Source organism: Ochotona curzoniae, unplaced genomic scaffold (genome assembly GCF_017591425.1).
Source record: "Ochotona curzoniae isolate NIBS_2020 unplaced genomic scaffold, NIBS_Ocur_1.0 contig_3520, whole genome shotgun sequence".
In the NCBI taxonomy this organism is placed as follows: domain Eukaryota; kingdom Metazoa; phylum Chordata; class Mammalia; order Lagomorpha; family Ochotonidae; genus Ochotona; species Ochotona curzoniae.
In genome coordinates this window covers 9,327,126-9,352,228 of record NW_024465894.1, presented here as the reverse complement: position 1 = coordinate 9,352,228, position 25,103 = coordinate 9,327,126, and the positions used below count along the sequence as shown (strand labels likewise).

Here is a 25,103-nt window from a genome sequence, read left to right as displayed (position 1 = left end):
CCCAACAGAATTTAACTGCAAAAGCTGATGTCACTCTGCCTTCTCCTGTCGTAGTATGAGATGTGAGGCAGAGAAAAGAATGGCACTAAGTTCTTTAAGAAAATAAAAGAAAACTGAAATATGGCAGTGTATAAAAGGTGGAATGCAGCAACATCAATGAAGACTTATGTTGGCAAGGCGAAGTGATTCAATCTTTAAAATCAATCCATGTAATTCATCATATTCACAATGAAAATAACTTTTTTGACCATCTCGATACATGAAAAAATATCTGATGAAATTCAGTCATCTATTTATGATGGAAACTTTCAGCAAATCAGCAACAGAAGGCAGCATCCTCAACCGAAGTCAGGCACCGACGGCAAGTGAGCCCAGTGAGCAGGTCTACCCTCATTCCATCTGCCCCCTGCCACACTGAGGGCTCTTGGCACAGCAAACAAGAAAAAGATCAAAGGTATAAATACTAACAGGAAGAGACAAGGTGTATTAACACAGAAAATTAAAAACAAACAAAAAAGAACTTTCAGAACTAGCAAATCAGTTTAAACAAGGTCACAGGGTGTAAGATCTATCCTGAAAAATCACTTTTATCTCTATATACTAGAAGGTGTCAGTACAAATTGATATCTTTTTTTTTTAAGTACTATTTACAATAGTATGGAAAACATGCTTCGAGACAACTCTAAGTAAGCACAACTTACAACTGATTGTGACTGGCAGGTCTCCTCGCCCACGCTGCGACGCTATAGGGTGGCTAAGTCCCCTACGCCTCCTAGCCTCAGATCAGCTCAGCTCCGGCCATTGCAGCCACTTGGGGAGTGAACCAGCGGATGGAAGACCTTCCTCTCTGTCTCCCCTTCTCTTTGTATATCTGACTTTCCAACAAAAATAAATAATTCTTAAGAAAAAAAAAATCCTTTTGAGCAAGGCATCCTACACTAACTCTTACTCTGATTCGTTGCATCTATGGACAACGTCCCTCATCTCCCCTTTCTTCCCTGAAGAGGTTAATGTATGCTCAGAATTATTTTGTGGAAATATTTCAATTATTAAGCCAAGAGACCTAATACAGCAGCAACCACTCCATGACATGCAGACCACGTTGCCAAGATGCACAGAATTTCGGACCAGATTCTCGTGGCCCCAAGCCTAAAAGCTCCCTATTCCTAAAGCTCCTGAGCACAATCGGCTCCTCACGGGTAAGCAAAACAAAACTCTCTGTTTAGGATTGATATTTACCAAAAAAAAAAAAAAGTCATGAATCAATTTCTCTTAGTCTCTCTCACCCCTTCCTCCCCCCCCACATATACACAAATTCACTCTCATTCATTCATTCATTTAAGACACAGGTCAACACGATGGTCGGAAAAAGAATGAAAACCAAATGGGACAATCTGGGAAGGTAAGGCATTTAATCTGCCGTGGGAGACAGGGAAATGTTTACTGTCTTACACACAAAAATCTTGTGGGTAAAATTTAGGGAATGCTTTTGAATTATAACCCATTTTAGTTAACTTTCACCTCAACAAAAGAATCAATGAGCATTCATGTCTGACCTGGCAGTTAACACACCACTAAGACTCTTGCATCCCATTCTGCAATGCCTGAGTCTGACACCTGGCTCCCACTCCTGACCCTCGTTTCCTGCTAAAGTGGATCCGACAAGCCGGCAGCCTTGGTCAAAAGCTCATGCTCCTGAACCTGCGTGCGAGACCTGGGCCAAGTGTCCAGTTTCTAGCTTCAGCCCAGGCCGCTGTCACATCTGAAAGTGAACCAGTGGACGGCATCATCTCCCTCATCCCCGTTCTTTCCCTATCAAATTTAAAAAGAAAGGAATTAGCAATGACTCAGAGATATCTGTTAAAACAACCAAATTCCTCAAAAAAACAAATAAAAAAGCAAATAAATAAAACAGCCAGGCAGAATCAAAGATGACAAAAGTATGCATATTAATATAATACTGATTGTATAAGAGTTTTCTTAATAATCTAGAAGCCTTAATGTTCTAATTCTGGAAAAGTACTTTATAACACCAACTCCAGGACACACACCATTTTAACAAAACACTATCACACACAAAATCAAAGATGCCGGCTCTCAGGTGCCTAAGACAAGCTTCCACGGAATTCCCATGAGCACAAAACCAAAACAATCCTTCCGGAGCTCATCTTAAGGAGATTCCTCTTGATTTCCACAAAAACAATTCTAAAACATTTGCTCAAAACAGAAAGAAAATTGCTACCCATCCCTGTACCCTCTTTGTGGCAAGAAAATTCAAAATACTACATAATACCTCTAAGGAAAACAATTTGCTGCGACTAAGCGGGAGAAAGACAGCTCTGCTTTAAAAACAACTCTGTGGTATTCCAAAGTTTGATAAGGAGAATGCCAAGGCTGTTCAACCCTGCCCAACCACTGAGAAGAGTTTAAATGGCAAAACAGAGGGAGGGATATGATTTGTCCAACACTGAAACAGATTATTACAAATTATGAAAGTAATGCTTACCTGGTCTTTATAGTTCAGTTTCTTCTAAGTCTCTACATTTAAACTTCATTAATTTATGAAAAACCACAGGGAATTAAGATATGCCACCAAAGAGTTTGCATGTGCACAAGCCCAAGCCAAGTGGCACCCACAGGGACCACGCCAGGTTCTGGGCTACAAAGCTACGACCTGAGTGGCTCGCAGCTCTGCTGGCTTCCTCCTCCCTGCTCTCAGTGATGACCAACAGCCCAACTGGGATAGAGCAGTCCCGGCTTTATTCTCGATCCCCACAGTTCACTGCACATTTAAAGGAATGAGAACTTCACAGGTTAACTGGAATGTTCCTCCCATGGGAGAGCCCACCGAGCACTGAGCTTGAGTTTAACAGACTTCACTGCAAAGCATTTTGTATTTCCAAGACTCAAACTTGAAATCCCTGACTCTGTCACGCCTCACTCCCCTCCCAAAAAGCGCTCAATAAACATTTGTGAATGAATGCCTGGATACCCTCAGAAAAACAAACACCACCGGCTACTTTCATAGAAGAAAAATTTAGCCCAGGAGGCCAAGCACTTGGGTTCCAGGTATCCTACAAGGAATACCATCGTTCCCTCACAAAGCTGAAAACGTGCGGGCACCAAGAGCTGCTGTTGTCCACAGTGCCACCCGGCAAGCATTCTGCCCTCCTGCAACTGGCTGCAAGCTAGGCATCCGAGCCCATGGCTGACGCATACAAGCCCAAGAATATTTTAAGATCCCAGAGGCAAAAAGGCGAGTACTGCAACCAGCATTCTACTACATTAAAAACCAAGACGCACTGGTGATCACATCAGAAGAAAGCCTCTGTCCATCTTCCTAGCAATTCTCTGAATTTTTCCATGTTGTCTGTCAGCAAACGACTCATCGTACAAAACCAACACAGACATTCTCATCTGCCCAACCTCCTCTAGGTTCCTTTTACTGTACTACTGACTGTCTCCTTGCCATTTATTTATTGCTACTGTGTATACATTTGCCCTGTGATCCTGTCTGTCACCCTGTACCAACAAGCATGGCAAGACTGAGGGAGCATGCCACGTCTGCAGAGCTGGCCTGAAACATGACTGCCACCAGACATGCACCACCACTTAAATACCCAACTCTACAGTCCCAAAATAAGTGGTATCTCCCAGAGAAGGCACAGTCTGTACTCACGAAGAGGGAGTGAATAAAACTATAAATATTCCCTAGGGCGATGTTATTTATAGTATTGTGGTCACTGGTCTCTAAGAGCCAACTTCAGGGTTACAACCTGCAGACTAAACAAGTTCAGAGGAATTTGCCAGCTAGGCTCCTCCCCCTTAGACAGGTAATGCTAAAGCCAACATGATCCCAGGAAGAGCATCTCGCTCACTCCAAGGCCTGGTGTCCAATGCCTGCATTTACAAACCCTTAGAATAGTGACCATGCCACATGGAACACTGCCTGCCGCCGCGTTCCTTCCTTAGCAAAACGGGCGTAGTAAGAGAATCTGCACCTCACTCTATTAAAGCACTGAATGAGATGACAAACATAATAAACTGTCCCGAGCCTGGCTGAGCACTCAACGAACGTTAGCTCTTCTGCCCTGAGACGGAAGAGGGACGCCTGGGTTTCATTTGGTCCTCCCAGGCACTGGGGCCATGTCTCCCTCACACTCCGCTCTCTGGTCTCCACCACTGGCTGTTCTGCCTGCATGGCTCATTTCTCCAGCTACACAAAGCCTCCTCCCGTCCACAAACACATCTTCAATGAAGCACAGCCGCACTCCTGATGAAAACTTGGTGGCTTGTTAAATTTCATTTTCTATCTCCCTTTTATTGAAAAGATTACTAATAGCAAATTGATCAAATAACACAGGTCCCTATAACTGCATTTTCAAACAGAAATTGAGTAAGTTTAGTTAAATAATCAGAACACCAAGAATTGCAGGCTTTTACTTGAGCTCAACCTTCCCTTCCTGCAACTTCTTTATTTCAAGGAGGGGTGAGGGATACTGGTATCATAACCCACGGGGCGAAGGAGCCCACTTCCCATTTCTGTGAGGCAAACCTCTGGGCTGCCTAAAAATATTTATTTGTTTTATTTTTATTAGAAAGATTTACAGAGAGAGGAGAAACAAAGATCGTCCATCTGCTGGTTCACTCCCTAAGTGACCACAGTGGCTGGGGCTGAGCCAATTTGAAACCAGGAGCCAGGAGTTTCCTCTGGGTCTCTTCAGCAGGTGCAGGGTCCTAAGGCCTTAGGCCATCCTGTACTGTTTTCCCAGGGCACAAGCAGGGAGCTGGATGGGAAGTAGAGTTTAAGGGTGTTTACTGAAACAGAGTCCAATGACCGCAGTGAGCCCAGTGGTTCAAGGCCAGAGCCTCACCCTCCTCTCACCTGTCCTGCGCATGGTCTCTGGATCAGCCATGCCTATGCGCTGCTCCCTGCAACCTCATACAGGTCAGTGGGTCATGCAAGCATTTCTTTTTTAAAGGGGGAAAAAAAAGGCATGGAATAACAGGTGAATCTCATGATACATAAATTGTACTCTAATAAAACTGAGTGTATCCCAAGTAAGAATAAACACTGAGTATTAATCTTGAATCAACTACACACACATATAGTGATTCTATTACTGTGAGTCAAGCCATAACACCACAAAAGACTAGTTTCAGCAATCAGACAGGTGCGAGCTAAGAAACTGAGGGAGGAGACAGCAGGCTCTCGGGCCGACCTGTTTTTAGGTATTGGGCTGCTGCTAGCTTAAAACGGGCATCTCAATAGAACAATATTGCCCCATCTGGGAAAATATTAGTTCCTGGCTGGTGAAATTATCTCCCTTGCTTATACATTAAGTAGATATACACAATATGTAAATAGACACACAGTGTATTTGTGACATTAAATTTTCATGGGTAGGAGGAGGATAATGGTTTTAAAAATGAGCTGAAAAGGCTCCTTTGGGAAGTGACTATAAAATATAAAAGCATGAGAAACCCCCGGCCCAAATAATTCACTTCGGGGCTGGTGCTCCAGCCTAGTGGGGTAAACTGCCTCCTGCAATATTGGCATTGCATGTGGGTTCCAGTTCCAAGTCCCAGCTGCCCCACTTCTGATCCAGCTCCCTGTTAACGTGTCTAGGAAAGCAGTGCAGGATGGTCCAAGTACTTGGGTCCCTGCAGCCATGTGGGAGACCTGGAAGAAGCTCCCAACTCTCGGTTTCAGACCTGGCCAGTCATCTGGGGAGTAAGCCACAGGATGGAAGAGATTTCTCTCTCTATCTCTACCCTCACCCCGACTCCTGTAGCTCTGCCTTTCAAATAAATAATCTTTAAAAAAAAAAAACACTTATGAAGCCTTACTTTTAAGACACCCTCTCCAGCTGGAAGGCTTTGTCAGCAAGGGCCTAATTCTGGTTCCCTGCCTTCTGCTGCAGCGCATGCACATGGAGGGGAACAAGTCGAGGTGAGCAGGCCCGGCCAAGGACGTGAGCCTACGTTCCTGGACCCCTGATCTCACTCCCAGCAGGCTCCTCATGACTCTACCAGTGCTGGCATTCCCGGGAAAAGATGCCGGGTTCAGTTCTGCATTGTCAGACTTGCCAAGGATAGGGTTGGAAATTAAAGTTCGAATGACCAGAGACAATAGGGACAGAAAAAGAGATTTTTAGAGCCAGTGGCTCTAAAAGAAGATGAGTCTGCTCAGGAAGGAATATGATGCTAAAAAAAAAAAAAATCCTGAGAATATGATACTTAAAGAAAAATAAAAAAAGGTCTTCAATAATTTTTACAGGGAGGAGCCCCACGCAGTAGCCTACTGGCTAAGTCCTCGCTTGCATGTGCTGGGATCCCATAAGAGCGCCTGTTTATAACCCAGCTGCTCCACTTGCCTTCCAGCTCCCTGCTTGTGGTCTAGCAAAGCAGTGCAGGACAGCCCAAAGCCTTGGGACCCTGTGCCCATGTCGGAGACCAAAGAGACTCCCAGTTCCTGTCTTCGGATCGGCTCAGCTCTGCCCACGGAAAAATCTTTCTCTGTGTATCACCTTTTCTCTGCAAAGTTGACTTTCCAATAAAAATAAACCTTTTTTTTTAGAAAGTAGCAGGAATGGGTTAAGTGCCTTTGCTTCTGATCGGGCTTCCTCCAAATGTGCTGTGTGAGCTGGGCAGCAGTGCCCGGCTCTGCCACCCGAGTGGGAGGCCCAGAGTGAGTTCTGGGTTCCTGGTTTTAGCCAGGCCCAGTCCTGATTGCTACAGGTATTTGGGGGAGTAAACCACAGAATGAAAGATATCTCTCTCTTTTTTAAAGTAGTACAATTCTCCTAACTCTTAATGCTTCAGGTGAATTAAAAGCCGGTTATGAAAATCTTTTCCCAAAGTCTCATTAACACCATCACACTTTCTTAATTAAACAAGTGTGTGACCTGAATGGCTCTAATCCTTAAATGGAAAAAAAAAAAAAAAAAAGCAACTCTGCAAAGACAAAAAAAAAAAGCCTCCCCAGCAGCAGGGAGGTGTGAGTGAACACCCCGCACGGATGGCATCTCCCAGCCCGTGGCGGGGGGCTGAACACCCGCATGGATGGCATCCCCCAGCCTGTGGCAGGAGGCTGAATGCCCCCATGGATGGCATCTCCATGTGGCAGGGGGCTGAACACCCCGCATGCATGGCATCTCCCAGCCCATGGCGGGGAGCTGAATGCCCCCATGGATGGCATCTCCATGTGGCAGGGGGCTGAACACCCCGCATGCATGGCATCTCCCAGCCCATGGCGGGGGGCTGAATGCCCCCATGGATGGCATCTCCATGTGGCAGGGGGCTGAACGCCCCGCACGGATGGCATCTCCATGTGGTGGGCGCTGGGAGAGACACAGACAAGGAGGAAGGATGCAGAAGTTGTGCCATTCCGTTCTCATGAGGAGTCTGATTCCCAGTTTTCTGAAGTCCCATGACTACCAGATGGATGAATATTGAAAGGTAAAGACACTTTACAGCTTAATAAAACACACGATTTGGTCAGGATAAACCCCAACTGGATGCTTCTAAACACAGACTGCGTACTGCTTCCGTGTCACACTGTAGATATACAGGAAAACGGCTTCTTTCTCAGGATCAGTATATGAACAAGTCTTTAGGGGTGAATTACAACGAAGTCTGCATGTACCTCAGGTACCTCTCAAACGGCATAGCCAAAACAGCTCCCCACACACAGGGACAGGAAGCCACACAGTAAACCTGACTCTCCGACTTAACACCGGCCGGGTCGAGGGAAGGGGCACAGGGGTGTCCATGGCACCATGCCCCTCATTCTCTGCAGGTTTGATGTTTTTCAAGATAATACAAGCAGAGAATATAAACGCCTTCAATTACTAGAAATGTTTTTAATGTATGCTTTAATTTCCTTCTATGATAGTTGAGAATGAAGAGCTGACACAAATATCCTTCATTGTATTTCAACAAATACTAGCCCTGTTCACAAGGAACACACTTACTTGGCAAAGAAAAATTATTTCACGTGCAGAATTCAAGTCGGCCTTTAAACTGCACTGCAAAGACACTGCGTCGCTGCAGGAATTAACAGAATTCAGGTGTTATTTGTAAGAAACGCTTTCTAACTGCTGTTAGTTAGCATATCTGAATCCTTCATTTTAAAAGATGGATTAATGGGTTTCACACAAATGCCAAAAATTAAAGGCAAATTTATTTCTGTCAATATTGAGACCAGTACGATAAACCAAATCTGCAAGACACTTTGTTTATATGAAAGGCAGAGTGTTAGAAAGGGAGAGTCGGAGATTTTCCACGGGCTGGTACACCCCCCCAAGGTCTGCTCAAACCTCACCTGTCAAAAGCCACAGAATACAAAAACACACTCTCTCCTGTGCTGAGATCTCTGTTGATTCCTAAATACCAAACCCAAACTTTCCGACACGATCCTGAAAGCCTTTCCCAACATCTCCAACCCGCCCCGACAGCCCCCTGCCCACCAGCAGATCTCCATAATACTCTAGCCACAGGAACACACTGTTGGCCTTTGTGCCCCTCTAAGATATTTCCTCTTTCCAGTTTCATGGATGCCAATTCCCATCTCTGATTATCAAACTCCAAATCAACTTTAGTGAGCTTCTTTTAAGTATCTTGTTTGGGGCAGGTGCAGAGGCATGGAGAGTCTCGCATCTGCCAGTGTCGCTGACATCCCATGTGGGAGCTGATCTGAGCCCCTGCTGCTCCACTTCTTGATCTAGCTCTCTGACCGTGGCCTGGTAAAGCAGCAGAGGACGGTCCAAGTCCCTGGGCGCCTGCACCCAAGTGGGAAACCCATAGGAGGCTCTCCGAGCTCCTATCTACAAAGAGACCCAGCTCTGGCCATGGCAGTCACTTGAGGAGTGAAATGGTGGGTAGAGGATCTCTCTCTTCCTCTTTTTCTGACTCTGACTTTCAAGTAAAAAAAAAAAATCCTAAACAGAGAGAAACAAAGGAAGGAAGCAAGGAAATGGAGAAGAAAGGAAGAAAAACAAAATTTGAAAGTTCCTTCCTTGGGGCCAGTGCAAAGGCATAGAGTTAGGCTCCCACCTGTGGTGAGCGCCCAGTCAGGCTGCTCCACTTCTGACTCAGCTCAGTGCTAATGGCCCCAGAGGGCAGTGGAAGACAGCCCAGGTCCTTGCAGTCCTGGCTTCAGATGCAATCATTTGGAGACTGCAACAGCAGATGGAGGACCAAGCGATCTCTTTCTCCCTCTGCTTTTCAAATAAAAAGAAATAAAAATTATTAAAAATATAAAAATAAAAATAAGCCTACCTTCCAAAAGCCCAAGAGAAGTCCTCTGCGTTGATGGCTGCTCCCTCCTAGCTAGCACTGACATCTACCATGGCGTTTGTAATTTAGGCTGAGCATAAACTACACAGGCAGTCCTGGATCAAAAATCCAAAATATCCCCAAATCTGCATTTTCTGGAGGACAAAAATGATGCCTGGATTTGGAAGCATCCTGTATTTAAGATTTTTGGATTCAGTATCCTCGCCCAGTAAAGTCTATACAGATATTCCAGAGTCTGAAGCCCTCCCGTCCCCGGCATTTTGGGTACAGGTTATTCAACCTGTAGCAGGTAGCTTGCCTTTCGACATCTCCTGCCGGGCACTTCCCTTCAGTTCCCGGTGCCCAAGAACAACTGAAACACGATGACTCAGTAACTGCTGACTAAACAAAGGAGCCTGACGTTCTTGTGGAACAATGGCTAACCAGTACTAAGAAAAGGGAAAGACACATGAATGACACAGGCAAAATCCGACCGGAGAGTGCTGTGGGGACAGAGATCGCTTCAGCAGATACATGTCGGTCTGCAAAAAGTTCGAGGAAAATGATTTAAAGGCTATACAGGTATTTCAAAATTCTTCTGCAGAAATTATAAACGATTTATTTGTTTTTATTTGAAGGGTAGATTTTACAGAAAGGAAAGGAGAGTCAGGGATCTTCTATCTGCTGGTTCACTTCCCTAACAGGCACAACAGCCAGAGCTGAGCTGATCCAAAGCTGAGAGGCAGGAACTTCCCTGATGTGGGAAAAGTGCTGTGCTCCAAGGGTGTTACTTGAGTGGTTTTGATAGTTCTGATATGTTGTCAGCTTTGCTGCATCAGGGTTGAGAACATCTTTCCAAAGGTCTATTAATGACGAAGTCCACTTTAGTGCATCCACAGACAGACCCAGACACTTGCTGCAAAGCTTAGCCAGGAGAGCTGGCCAAGCTCTTCTGCTTTCCTTCCTCTGACGAGGCACCTGACATCCTCTGCTGGCCTAGATGAGCTGGCTGTCACGTCTCCCGTGTGCACTGTGCGGGCGTCAGAAACTGAGGAAGCCCAGTCCCAACACATGTACCCCAATCTGGACCATATACATTATGATTTTCCCTGTGGCCAGGGTTTGAGTCCAGTGGTCTAGCTGGCAGTCCTGGCTGCTGCACTTCTGCTCTAGCTCTCTGCTGATGCACCTGGGAAGACAGTAGAGGACGGCCCAAACTCTTGAGCCCCGGTACCCATGTGGGAGACATGGGAGAGCCTGCCCCAGTCCTGCTCACTGTGGCCATGTGGGGAGCAAACCAGCAAATGGAAGACATTTTTTCCTGTATAATTCTCTATAATTCTCTCTGCCTTTCAAGTAAATAAATCTTTATTTTAAAATGCCCTTAAAATCTTTAGAAAATTGCCTGCCACATACTTCTTAGTTGCGTAAGTCTGCCTTGTTACGCTACTTTTCTTCCTAGTGCTATCATCACTTGAAACACTATGGCTGTGCATGTGCAAATACTCACTGCACAGAACACAAGCTCCCCAGGAACAGGAGCTTCACCTCGTGCACTCAACTCCAGGCTCAGCTCGGCACCTGACACGCAGCTGATGTTCGGTAAGGTATCCGCTGTATTAATCGCAGGCTCTGATCCCACTCTTCCTTCCACCGACAGACCTCCTCCCTGCCTCTGTCACTCTCCACACAGCCAAACTCCGCCTATCTCCTCAATGCTACAAAGTCAGGTCTGACTCAAGACTATCTTTCTTACCTTATGTCAGGTGTTTATAAATATCTCATCTCCCAGGTATAGTGAAAATTCTTTAAAGGCAAACCCTACATCATTTCCCAAAGTACAGTAGTACCTTGTAGAGTCTTGCTCTGTAATCCCTGTTGAGTCAAAGAAAAATTAAAGGTGATACTAAAACTTTAATACCTTAATATTAACACCAGAATCATATCTGGGGATGTGCTGTGGCATAACAGGCTAAGCCTCCACCTGTGGAGTCACCATCCTAAGTAAGCAATTGTTCAAATCCTGGCATCTCCGTTTCTGCTCTAAGGTGGCTGGGAAAACAGCAGAGGATGGTCCAAGTGGTTGAATCCCTGCACCCACGTGAGAGATCTGGAAGAAACTCCTGACTCCTGGCTTCAGACAAACCCAGTTCCACCTCATGGCCATTTGAGGAATGAACCAGTGGATATAATGTCTCTCTGTTTCTCTTTCTTGTTCATGTAACCCTGCCTTTCCAAAAAAAAAAAAAAAAAAAGTCTGACATGTCATTGTTTTTCTTTACTGAGTTTGGCCCTCTTCACTATTACAATGCCAAGGCTATTCCAAGCTTACAGTGTCCCGGGCGCTGTTCTAAGGCTGTACATAAACTGACTCAATTATTCCACAAAACAACCATATGTTGTTACTGCTTTACAGATGAGGAAACTGAGGCAAAGTGTAATGCCTTTATTAGGGCTCTGCAGCCACCCTAGTGGTAAAGTAATCATGGCCTTCTGAGAAATCTAATTCCAAAATATTAGAGATGCAAAAATACTTAAGGCAAGCAACAAACCTTATCATGTTATGAAAAGTGGAGTTTCAGGAGGCAGTAAAATTTGACAAAAGACTAAAAAAGGAATGGTTTCTGCAGTAAAACACTGGGAAGGATAAACTTTGTAAGAGATAGTCACTCCTGGACTCAAACCTTAAAAACAATGTCTAAGAAGGGAAGGATTGAAGAGATGAACATAAGCTCTGGAGCGAAGCTAGCGTGATCAGAGCCTCTGTCCTGTATGCAATAGTGGGTGCCAAGAGCGACCAGCAGAGCCTCAGGGTGCAGAGCTCACAGTAACTGCCTGGGTTACCAGTTCTGTGATGAGGGACAAGTAACTAACCCTTCTGTCTCAGTTTCCTCGACTGTAAAATGAACTAGTGGGTCCTGATCCATGAGGATCCAGGATAATAATTTACATGTATTCATCAAGATGGACTTAGTTATGCTATATTCACAAAAAACTCCAGGGGGGGGGGGAGCTGGGCCTTAAAGTAAAGGTTTATCTGACTATACTAAATAACCATCCCCTGCTCCCTTTGCACCTGCGAGAAACAACATACCACTTCTACCCAAATTTCAGAATGCAAAGCAACTCACACAACTGTGCCCAACTTCAAAGTGACACAAAAGTACCAACCTGCTTGTGCCCAGGAGAGAGAACCAGACCAGTGGTGTGAAGCAGTAGTATCTACCACACCATAAAAGCCTAGCACACAGGAAGCGCTCAGGGACTGATACCTATCCCTATTATCCTGACTGCTGATGGGTCCAACAGAAATCTATTTCAACAAATCTTAAGTCATAAAATTGGATGAAGTATGCACATGTGAAAAAACAATCTCATCATGTACCTTATGTGCAATAAAACCAAAGTAAACTTATTGTAATTATTTCCCCACGACATACAGGAGTAACATGCCAAGAAGTTTCTAGTAGGCAAGCAGGAGTTAACATAATAATACAAATAGTGCTTTACTGGGAACAGGAGAGGGACATGCCCAAGCATTGCTATTACACCACAATTGTTCTGAAAGAGTTACCCAAACACCACCATTCATTCTTATTCATGATATGTGAAATTTCATTGATAGTATCTTTACTCTTCTGTTTTAAGTAACATTTAAAAATTACATAGACCTTGCAGAGTCACTCCTAACCTCAAAGCAAACCTTCCTCATATTTTTCCCAAAAAAAATTTGTTATTTGAAAGACAGAGTTACAAAGAGAGACACTGTCCATGAACCGGTTCCCTCGCCAATCGGCTGCAATGGCTGAGGCCAGGCCAAGCCAAAGCCAGGCACTTCAACCAGGTGTCCAAGGTTGGGACAGGGCCCTGGGTCAGAGGTGGAGTGGCAGGGACCTGCACTGGCACCCAGTGTGATCCCAGAGTTAACCCATTACACCACCATGCCCACCCTTCCCCCTACCCCTGATGTCTTAAGGAAAGTACTCCTCTGTGTTTTGGGGACCTTTAAGGAGTTAGGGAACAGATCCTGTGCAGTTACAATGAGAACTGAATTCTAATCATGATATCTATGGCCTCAGAAAATGCATAACTACAACCTTGCTCCACCATGCATAAAATCCTGAAACTGGACTATGTGTCTGACAAGTACCTTCAAACACTATTCCTCCAATCATGAGAAGCCAGAAGGGAGCTCTGACTTCTTAGAAGAGTCTAGTCGCGATGCAGCTCACTCCACATCACACACGCTGCTGCGCTGCCAGCCTATCCAGGATGTACAGGAAACCTTTGGTTCTTCTATTCCCTGAGTCCGTAAGCCACAGGGGCACCCTGTACCACCTCTCACTTCCAGGGTCCCCATCTAAATGACTAACAATGGCCTGTATAAAAATCTAGTGAATATATTTAATAAAAGTACTGCACAATTAGACTTATTTTATTATGACTAGCCTTGACTTTCATTCAGTCCTTCATTTTCTACTATAAACCAAATTCCTCCCACTTGTTAATCACAAAATAATTTCCAATTATGCAAAGGATACTGACCAATCTGCAATAATCAATGCCATCCTTGATTTTTAGAAGCTTAACACTTGAAGTATGAGGAAGGGGAATAGAGGAGCAGGAGAAGAACACGCAACCCTGAATAAGCAAAATAAATTCTTGCCTTTTAATAAGCCAATTTTTAAATTTACTGCAGAGTACACAGGATATAAGATCCAGTCTTTCAAGGGAGACCCAACATTATTGAAAACACACACACACACACACAATTTCCTTTATAAATTAAAAAAAAAAATCACCCTCCAGGTTAGCTGATAAAATGAAATACTTTATAGTAAAAACCTCTATGAACTACTGTAAAGTAATACAAACCCTTACAACCAGCATTTCTACTGAGAACTGGAGAACTCTACCACCGCAATTAAAAAGTGCCAGGTCCTCAATCTCTGTATGAATGGGAAAAAGAAACTCCGCTGAAAGCATCACGCACACTCACTCAAGACACAGCATTCATCATACGGCCTCACGGCAACAGCTACTCCACAGCTACTCCAATGTCTGCTCAGAAACGTGGCCAAGTTTATTTTCTGATCCTACAATTTTTAGCAAATTCAAATCAACTTAAACACAAAAATAAGTAGATAAATATAAATGGATAAGTAGTGCCAAGTTTTACTGCATGACTTCTCATTTTAGGCTACAGGACAGTCTTGTTCCCTATTGTATTTCCATTCCAGTTTAAGAAAAAAAAAAAATCTACTTTTGCTCCAGAGGGGATTCAAGAGCTAAGACAGAACAAACAAACAAAAAAAAACCACCAAAGCCGTGCTCTCCAAAATCACCACCAAGAGTCAGGTGGCAGCTGCTTATGTTACAATGAATTAATTACTAAATTAAAACTTTTCACACTATCCACGGTCGCACTGGTCACATTTTCAGGGCTCAGAAGTCCTGCGTGGCAGCAGCTTGCAGGTGAACACGGCTTCAGCAGCACAGCAGGAGGCCGTACCGCATGGTGTTGATCTAGTGATGTGCTCAAATGTCACCTGGACAAAAATCACTAACACGGCTTCTGGGAGGCTTCCTGTGAAAAGTTTCCTAAACCCCACCCAGGCAATCCGCGTCCCCGGGTCTGGAATGGGACTCAAAAACTTGGAGAGGCAGATCTACAGAGAGAAGGAGAGACAGAGAGATCTTCTGCCCGCTGCTTCCTCTCCCCAACTGGCCGCAATGGTCAGAGCTGAACCAATCCAAAGCCAGGAGCCAGAAGCTCTTTCTGGGTCTCCCATGCTGGTGCAGGGTCCCAAGGCTTTGAGCCATCCTCTACTGCTTTCCTAGGCTACAAGCAGGGAGCTAGATGGGAAGTGGAGCAGCTGGGACAGAGCCCAACACCCATATGCGATCTGGTGCATGCAAGCTAAGGACTTAGCCACTAGGCTACGGACCAGGCCTGAAAACTTGTATTTCTAATCAACTCCAAAGAAACAGTAATGCTGCCCTGTTTTGCTCTGCATAGTGAAGGATGAGTTATAGTTTTTTGTTCTTTCCCAACCCATCATACGGCAATATTGTGTAAATAAAATACTGGAAAAAATGAATGATGAGGAAAAACAAAATTGAGAACTATAATATAAATTTCCATGCATTATTAGATTCATCTTTAAATGAGTCAATCATTTTTAAAAGCATCCACTTGCTTCCTTCCAAGCCCGAGACCTCTCTGGCCATGAAGAAGTGACCATCCAGAGCTGTGAGTGCAGCTGACTCTGACAAGTCTCTTCTTGCATCTGCACAGGTGTGTCTGTCTGGAGTTGGCCACTAACAATCCCTGCCACATTCTCACTCATTTCCTCAGGGTATGTTTATAACACAAGACATAATGGTTCATTCCTTTCTGTAGAACACCCCTAAACTCCTTAACGTGACTCCACACGGCATTTGCTCATACAGCAATCCAACGGTATTGTAAGTTACAATGCAATCCTCTTGTCATGTGACCCACAATGATGTTGTTAAAACCATTGAATGTAAAATGGGAAGACTACACAATACACAATAAGCAATAATAAAGTTTCTGTGTTTAATTATTTAAAATTGCTTTCAGGAAATACAATCTATCCTCTAGACGTGGCTAGCCAGACACAATCACTGAAAGGATTGCTTAGACTACTGATGGTTTTCTTGAACCCAGAGTAAACAACCCAAGTACATATCTTCAGTCCTATGTACATAAAGAATGAACAACTCAAATATAATCTTGCTATGCCCTTTATCAAACCGCTGAGAGCTGGGGTCATTTCCCTAATCCATAAATAAAACCAAATAAACTGATTTTTCTACTATTCAACTTCTGGTTTGGCCCAACAACTGCACCTATTATAAGAAAATCTCCAGGGGTCCTGCTAAACCCTCACCTTGTATGTGCCAGGATCCCATATGGGCACCAGTTTGTGTTCTGGCTGCTCCATTTCCCATCCAGCTCCCTCCTTGTGGCCTGGGAAAGCAGTGGAGAGCAAAGCTCTGAGACCCTGTACCCATATGAGAGACCCAGAAGCTGCTCCTGGCTCCTGAGCTCGGATCAGCTCAGCTCTGGCCATTGCGGCCACTTGCGGAGTGAACCAGCAGATGGAAGATCTTTCTCTGTGTCTCTCCTTTTCCCTGTAAATCTGCCTTTGCAATAAAAATAAATAAATCTTTAAAAAGAAAAGAAAATCTCCAGGATAACTTTAAGTTCAACTATTTTGTAGAGCTGTTCTTAGAATATTTTGTTATTCTAGACCATTTTTTGCCAATCTGCTTAACTTTTACTTAAATAAGTCATAAAATAAGGCCAAGAACTTCAATAAGCTGCCCATTTTCTACAGTAACACTTGGTTTGACAGAACTTGATAAAACATGCACATCCTCTGTACAATAACTGTATAAGTTCAAATAGACATAATTTTAAGAAAAATCTCCACTTAAAAATTTATCATTGAGAGAAGCTACCAGGCATTTCACAAAAGTCTAGGGAATTAAAAAAAAAAAAAAAGATGGAGGTATTCTTTTTCACCATTGGTCTTCAATGTAAAAGAGAAAACTGCTTTCCTCCTATCATGTTGGATGGAGCGCGAACAGAATGAGCAAGTAGTAGTATTCATAGCAACAAAACGTCAGGAACTTGTGCCAGTCATCTTTCCGGTCCCACCTGCACAGGCCGACCGCAGGCTGAAACCAAGAGGCTCGGGACCCTCCACGACTCTCTCGCAGACGCCCCCACCCTCCCCCAGCAACCTTTACCTCCCTCAGGCTCAGAGAGTCCGGAACAGCTTCCCTAGCAACCAAGGAGAGGAAGAATTCTGGGGCTCATCCCAAGGAATGCCAGAGGCAGACCAAGCAGCTTCTGCCCCAAGCTGGCCCAAGCTGCCCAAGACTGCAGGACTCGTCAAGGGGCATCAAGAGGACCCCCTCAAAGTCAGTGTTCAGACACACAATTTTGCTCACGCCAAGCAACTGTTTGGGGATGACCTGACCAAAGACCTTTAAGATTTCTATTTTATTTTATTTGGCATGCAGGTAGGAAGAGATGGGAGCAGGGGGCAAGGAGAAGGTTGGAGAGGAGTCACAACAAGCAGTGGACTCCCTTTGCATAAGAATGCAGACACAAACAGAATTGTGCATACCACTTTAGAAAGTTCACAGAAAACACAGGATAAGGAGTCTCAAACTCAGCAAGTATAAACCAAAAGCCAATGCTACAAAAACAGTAAAAACCTTTTTAAACCAGAAGCCTGTGCATTAAAATAAAGGCAATCTTAGAATAAAAGAGAGAGAGAGACAGATTCTGAAGACAAGTTCCTTGGTCACACAGTTTGTAAGTAAATCCAAAATATACTAAAAACTATTACTGCTACTGCTGCTGCTGCTGCTGCTGCTACACACACACACACACACCCACACACCCATATATTTGATCCATCAAATGTCAGCAGTAAATACCCCCTACAAGAATCTGTGTGGGGGCTCAAGTCACGGTGTGGTGTTTCAAGAATCTGCCTGTGGCACGGCTAGCAATAGGTGTGCCTGTCTGCTCCGCTTGCCATCCCGCTCCCTGCTAATGTGCCTGGGAAAGCAGCAAAGGCCAGCCCAAGTTCTGGGGACCCTGCACCTGTGTGGCAGAGCTGCAAGAAGCTCCAGCCAGCCTCCAGGCTTCTGACCTGCTCAGCTCCAGCATCTTAGGAAGTGCACCGGTGAGGGAAGATTCTCTTGGCTTGTCTCTCTCTTCCTTCTTCCGTCTATAATCTTGCCTTTCAAACAGAAATACAGGGATCTTTTTCTTAATCTGTCTATAAAAAATTAAAAGAAATCCCCCTCTATGTATTTAGAACATTCAAATGCATATTCATCAGTTTCTATGTTCATTTCTTAACGTTTTCTTAAAATTCTCCTTTCTGGGGCCAGCATGATGGCTCAACAGGCTAACCCTCCACCTTCAAGTGCTGACATCCCATCCATCCGGTTCCAGCTTGCGTACTAGCTGTTCTATTTCCCTTCCAGCTCCCTACTTGCGGCCTAGGAAAGCAGAAAAGGATGGCCCAAGTGCTTGGGATCCTACATCCACATGGGAGATCCAGAAGAATCTCCTGGTTCCTGGCTTTGGATCCGCTCAGCTCCAGCCGCTGCAGCCACTTGGGGAGTGAACCAGAAGATGGAAGATCTTTCTGTTTCTCCTCCTTGTATATATGCCTTTCAAGTAAAAATAAATAAATCTTTAAAAACCAACAAAAAAAGGGGCCCGGCGCGGTGGCGCAAGTGGTTAAAGGTCCTCACCTCGCACGCCCGGGATCCCATATGGGCGCCGGTTCTAATCCCGGCAGCCCCGCTTCCCTTCCAGCTCCCTGCCTGTGGCCTGGGAAAGCAGTCGAGGACGGCCCAAAGCTTTGGGAACCTGCACCCGCGTGGGAGACCCGGAAGAGGCTCCTGGCTTCGGATCGGCATAGTATCGGCCCGTTGCGCTCACTTGGGGAGTGAATCATCGGACGGAAGATCTTCCTCTCTGTCTCTCCTCTCTGTATATCTGCCTTTCCAATGAAAAAATAATAAAAATAAATCTTTAAAAAAAAAAAAAAACCAACAAAAAAAAACTACATCTACCAAAATGTCACTTAACTACCCCACAAAAATATACAATCTTTACACCTACAAAAAGTTTTTAAATTAAAAATTCTACTTCCTAGTTTTCCTGAAGTTTTCAAATACTGCCTTAGTACATCAAGTTCTGAAATAGCAGACAAAAGCACTATGTGAATCTACTAGAATAAAAAGAATCAGGTGTTTTCCTTGATAAAAAGTTAAAGCACTTCCATAGGATTATGCAGGAAGAAAAAAAAATGCTTCTACAAAACAGGAGCTATTTAAGTTCTATCACATAACACCATGACGGATCCTAAGGGTCCCGGAATAGAACAATGACAGCAAGTGACATACAGAGTAAACGCAGGAGGAGGTGCAGAATCACTATCAAAGACCACGGAAAACCAACACACACAGGTACCACGGCAAAAGCATTTTTCTTCCTCTGGATTTTATGCACAGAACTTAGTACAGAAATGGGAACAAGGATGGATATTTTAAAATAACTCCATTTTACTACCTTCAGGACTTATAAGGAAGTAACAGAGTTTCTCATGAGGGTATCAACGCCTCCACAATGTGAACCAAAGAAAAGAACATTTTGGCAAGGAAAAAAAAAGTGACTGCATTCTCCGTGTGTGTGTGTGTGCGTGCATGTGCGTGCATGTGCGTGCCAGGCTGTGCCTCCACTCCCAAGCACCCAGGGAAGGATCACTCCTACACCCAGGGAGGCAGGAGGCAAAGAGTGCCCTCGCCGGGGTCCAACCTCTCTCTTCAGAGACACATTTTTGAAGTGGAAAAGTAAAAATGGACACTCACAGATGGCTATGTTGGTAACCTAGAACCTAGGACCAGACATGAAAACCTGACAGCACCTGTAAGCCTGTAAGGACTCCGTTACAAAGTTGCTGATGAAAAGACCACGTGCCTTAGACCCAGCTGAACAAGGCCCCCCTGGCTCCAGCATTTCCTGGCTTTCCTGGCCTCGGGCACACTTCTTGACTTCTCTGAACTATCTATGGCCCAGCCTCAGGAAGGGGCTACAAGAGCAGAGCTAATTTTCCATCTCTATACCCCTAGTGCCTTGGCTCAGTACCAGGCACCCTAGGTATCCCTTTGCCACTGCAAACAAGAATGCTCTCTGGGGAACAGATACCTAAACCCTAGCTATTATTCCTGTATTTCAAAAGCAGTTTTCAAAGTCATAACCTGGTATAGAAGAATGCAGCCAGTCCCATGAAATTCACTGTAGCTTTTCACTTCAATTTAACTACAGCCTTGTATGAGAAACGAAGTATAAGAGGAAAACAAATAAATATTTATTTAAAAAAATAAACTATCGCAAGTCTTGCTGTACTAGGGGCATAGGGCGGGGCGGGGGAGGAGGCTGAGATGATGGAAGGCTGTCTTGGCTGATTTACCCAGTCACCATCCTATGACATTTTAAGGTACAAGTGCAGGTAGTTTTTGAACCTTAAACCTGTGCAAATAGGTGCAAAAAGAGGTGTGGTCCATTTGGGCATTATCAACACAAAGTCTTTCTGTGAAAAACTGAAAATCAGGCACTTGGAGTGAGAAGCAACCCTGAGGTTGGGAACGTCACCGTTTAACGCAGCAGGCCTAACTACAAGCTTCTTAAAGCAAAGCCACACTTTCTTCGAGACTTCTGTCAAACTAAGAGACCTGCAAGACACAGTAGCCCAGAAGCTGCTCAATCTGCTAAGTTTTCTGCAATACGGGAGCAAAATCAGGGAGAAGATGGGCTTTCCAAAGGACAGCACTCTGTTTCGGATTTTATTTTTGTGAGGGGAGGGGGTGGTATCTGACATCGTTATAAGAAGAGTTAACTCGCTAAATATATATATATTCTTGTAAATATATATATATTGATAAGGACTATTTAAAAGCTGTGATGAAGTGCCTCTTGTCCAAATAGCAATGGTGCTATGTAACAGAACAGTCCACTATGAGAAGCAAAGAAACTTCAGAATTAAAAACCCCGAGTCTGGGAGCCGGTGACACAACACTAAGAAACAACTGGCATTTCACCCCAGACCTGCACAGGCTTTGTCCATAAGACTACACCAACAGTCTTCCCATTTGGTTACCACACGGCGGGTTCCAGCTCAGACAAAAGCAGGGTGGTGGTGAGGCTCGCATCACCTTTGAACAGTTCACTAAAAGTTCAAAGACCAAAAATCGCAATTCATCTATAAAATCTGCTCTGAGACAGAGAGACCTTCAACATTCATCCTCTGCCCACCCCACGTTTCCCCCAGCCTTGGCTGCAGTCCTGCACTATTTGCAAGAAACCACCTGCTCTGCTTGGCAGAGGCCGTTTCACTTAACAATTCAGGCCTACTCCTTTTCTCAAACATTTCAGAGGGCCCCAAAACTCTGAGGTTGTCAGCATGGCCTTCAGTGTGACTTACTCTGCAGCCCATGGGATACACACATACCCACCAGTAAGTCAGACAGCTCCCAATCAGCCTGGGAAGCCTGCAGAGCAATCGCTGTCCGGATTTTTCCAAAAGCCACCAGCCTCCTCACCTCACGGGCTATGTCCTATCTGGTCGCATGCTTAAACTGCGTATCATTTAGGAAGCGATATCCGCATCTCAGGCAATATTCCAGACACCTGGAAAGCTGCAAATACTTAAAATGGTATATTTTCTCTGCCTATGGGTCTGTTACAACAGAAATGAGCAGTGTCAGAAGGCGGAGGAAGACGGCACCCACACAGCCCCAGAGAAAGACAGCCAGAGGGATGCCAAGGATTCACTGGAAACCCTGGCCAGATTACTAATGGTGCATAAACCCTAATTTGGGGAACATGGACGTACATGCTCACAATTGAATGATGCTGTCTTATTAGACCCCACAGTACTGAAACCACAGTCACCTTAGTCATAACTGGCGCTAGGAATACTTGTACCTACACATGAAGTGCCCGCTTATGCATTTTTAATTGGATCAAATAAAACCGAAGCCTCAAACAAACTCAAATTTCAATTATCTCACCAACGAGGGGATTTCCTAATAACGCCTTTTTAAAAACCAGGGAGCTGCCGACGCTGCAACACCTCTGACAAGACACGTCCCTGAAAATCTGGGCGCAACCTACTCCCGTTACTTCTTAAAACAGCAAAGAAAACAAATACCCTGGAGGGAACAGATGCTTTCTCTCTCCTCTCTCTCTCTTTCCTCTCTTCCCCTCCAAGCTCAAAACATGCAATCTAATAATGCAGGAAAACTTGGCAGTGGCGTCGCTAGACCCCTCCAGGGCTCCCATTTTCGAGGCGGGTGCGCGCTAGTGCGTAAAAAAGGGGGCGGAGGGGCGCGCGGCCCCGGGACGCGCCGGGCCCCCGCAGCACCCCGCACCAGCCCACCCTCCTCCACCCCTGCAAGCAGACGCAGGACGCCGAGACAGCACCCCACAAGCCCGGCGCGCACCCCCCGAGTCCGGCTCGGCACCCCGGGGGTCCCTCGGCGGCACGCCCCGCCTCCGCCCGCCAGGCCCGCGACCCCGGGGCCCTCGGACCCCCGCCCCTCCGCGCGGCCCGCAGCGGCGCACTCCCAAGGACGCGGCCCGCCGGGCGCCGGCCCCTCGCCTCAGGCCTCCAGGCCGCTGTCTGCCCTTGCGCCAGGCCGCCCTCCGGCCCCGCTCGGACCCCAGCCCGGCCGGGCCTCGGGAGCCGCCGCAGCCCCTCAGCCCGGCTCCATTCATAGGGGCACTCCAGCCGGTCTGGCGGGGCGGGGTCGGGGCCCAGCGGACGAAGCCGGTCCGCCGAGGCCGGGGAGGAAAATAAAAAAGTTAAGAGAACAACTTACCTAAAATGGCTCCTGCAGCAGCCAAAATACAAACAGCTATTATTTGGTGAAGTTTAGCTCAGACACCCTGCAAGGACACCCTAACCCTGCTCGGGCCCGCCTTCCTTGCCGCGCCATTGGGCTCGGCCGGCCCCAAACACGACATCATTGGTCCCTCTGGCTGTCGCTCAGGAAGAAGCCCGTTTCAAGCTTGCTTGCGGGGACGAGTGATGGGCTCGCTCCATTGTGCTCGTATTTGCATGGATGTGATCGCGGCGCTGATTGGTCGGCTGCGGAGACGCCCCGCCCCCTGCCTCCGAGACGCCGCGGCGCGCGGCCCCGCCCCCCGGGGCTGAGCGGCAGGGCCTCGGGGGCGATCCCGGGCCGGGGGTCCCGCGGGCGCAGGGGGCACGAGGCGCGGACGCACCCCGGGGGGCTTTAACCCGCAGCTGGAGGTCTCGCAGGTAGCGGGTTAGCTCTCTGCAAGAGCCGGGGGCCGTGCCGGTGCAGGAACGGATGGTGCCTGGGGGGGTGGGTCCTGCGGCAGAGGGGGTTGCAGCTAGGGCGCGAGGTCGCACGGACACTGGCGAGGAGCGGCCAGCGTCCTAACAGGTCAGGAAAAGCAGATGCTGTTAGACCGAGGCGAGACGAGGAGCCGGTGAGCATCCGCTGCTGCTTCCCCAGGCCTCGCACCGCCCAACCCCCGCACCGGGAGTTTCCCTGCCGCTTGGAAAGACCCGTGTCAAATCAGGTGTCGAGCTGTGCTGTGTTTGCTTCCGGGCCTATCTCCCGCGCTATCCTTGCAACCTCCTCAAGGACGGGGCCCAGCTTATGGCAGCGATTCAACTGATTGTTATTCGTATCTTCTGTCATGCGTTCTTCTAGCAGCAAATTTTTTGAGTGCCCACTGAAAGCCAGGCAGTCGTCTAAAACAAGGGGTCCGTAGGACAAAGCCCTTGTTCTTTTGCAACAGGTTGAAAAAATAATCATAGCAAATGCCTGGGGCAGTTCCAGATATACCATAAACTAAATAGATGGAGGAAGGAGAGGGAAATTAGACAAGAAATGGGAAGAAGCGATTGCACAAGGAAGAATGGGACGTTTGCCCTTGCTGGCAGAATACTCTGTGTGGCTGGCTTCTCGTTACGGCCTCCTTCCATCCCAAGACAGGGCAACCACCTGCTCCACCTCACTCCCTGCCCTAGCGCTCATCAAAAAGAGCTGCGTGGGTTCCATCGGAAGAGGTGCATTTTAGCTCATTTAAAGCAGGAAGAATCTGAGATCAGTCATTCCATGCGTGGGTTGTCCAGTGCGTGTGAGATAAGCTTGGTTTAACTGTCTCGATGTAGCTACCATGATTTAGCAGAGCGCTTTCTTTCCTGTCCCACTGCCTCAGGACAGCTTACCTGACCCCTTACACCAGCTGCTGCAACAGCTGAGGCAGCAACAGGCAGCTGGTGGTCATGGCTTCTGTGGACTAAAGACAGGACCGAGGTCGCCCCAGCTCTCTGCACACCTGCTGGGGCTAAAGTCCATGAGAATCGTGTGAGAGACAGATTTGATGGGTCCTATGTGTGAAGTGGCCCTCCCTTTGCATAATCAAGTCCCCTTGCCCATAAAAACTGAAGTAATATGTACTTTTGAGATGGAAAATGGAACAAAAGCGTAATTTCACATTGGTGCAAAACATTTTGAATTGTGTGCGTGGGGCAGGGGTTATGGTGCAGTGGATTAAACTGCTGCTCGAGATACCCAAACTCTACATCAGAGAGCTGTTTCTAGTCCTGGTTACTGCAGTTCCAATCCATCTGATTGCTTGGCTGATCCTGGGGAAGGAGCAGGTGGTGGCTGAAGTGATTAAATCTTGGCGCCCAGTCGTGATAACTCAGAGGCTAAATCCTTACCTTGCACACACCAGGATCCCGTATAGGTGCAGATTCAGGTCTTGCCTATTCCTGTTCCCATCCAGCTCCCTGCAGTAGCCTGGGAAAGCAGTGGGGATGGCCCATGTCCTTGGAACCCTGTACCCCTGTGGGAGACCCAGAGGAAAGTTCCTGGCTCCTGGCTTTGGATCAGCTCAGCTCCAGCCATTGCAGCCACTTGGGGAGTGAACCAACAGATGGGGAATTTTCTGTAAATCTGTCTTTCCAATAAAAATAAATAAATCTTTTTTTTTTTTTAAAGTGATTAAAGCTCTGCCGTGTATATGGGAGACCTGGGTGAAGTTCCTGACCGCTGGCTTCCACTGGGCCTAGCGCTGGATGTTACTGGCATTTGAAGAGTAAACCAGCACGTGAAAGATTTTCATATCTCTCTCTCTTCTTACCTTTCAAATAAAAAATAAAAGAAAGAAAGAAATCCATATGTAGTTGTTACATAGCTTGCCTTTTCTGTGAACT

General features: G+C 46.2%; 1 protein-coding gene across 2 annotated transcripts in view; it reads right to left on the bottom strand.

The window, feature by feature from the left end:
* Positions 1–22,829, bottom strand: part of CHD6 (chromodomain helicase DNA binding protein 6) — a 161,523-nt gene extending 138,694 nt beyond the window's left edge. The window contains exon 1 of one of the 2 annotated variants that reach the window (XM_040981460.1): positions 22,726–22,829. The gene's annotated coding sequence lies outside the window, so the exon portion shown is untranslated. The remainder of the gene's footprint in view (positions 1–22,725) is intronic. The other variant, XM_040981461.1, reaches the window with a different exon arrangement.
* Positions 22,830–25,103: the final 2,274 nt, after the last annotated feature.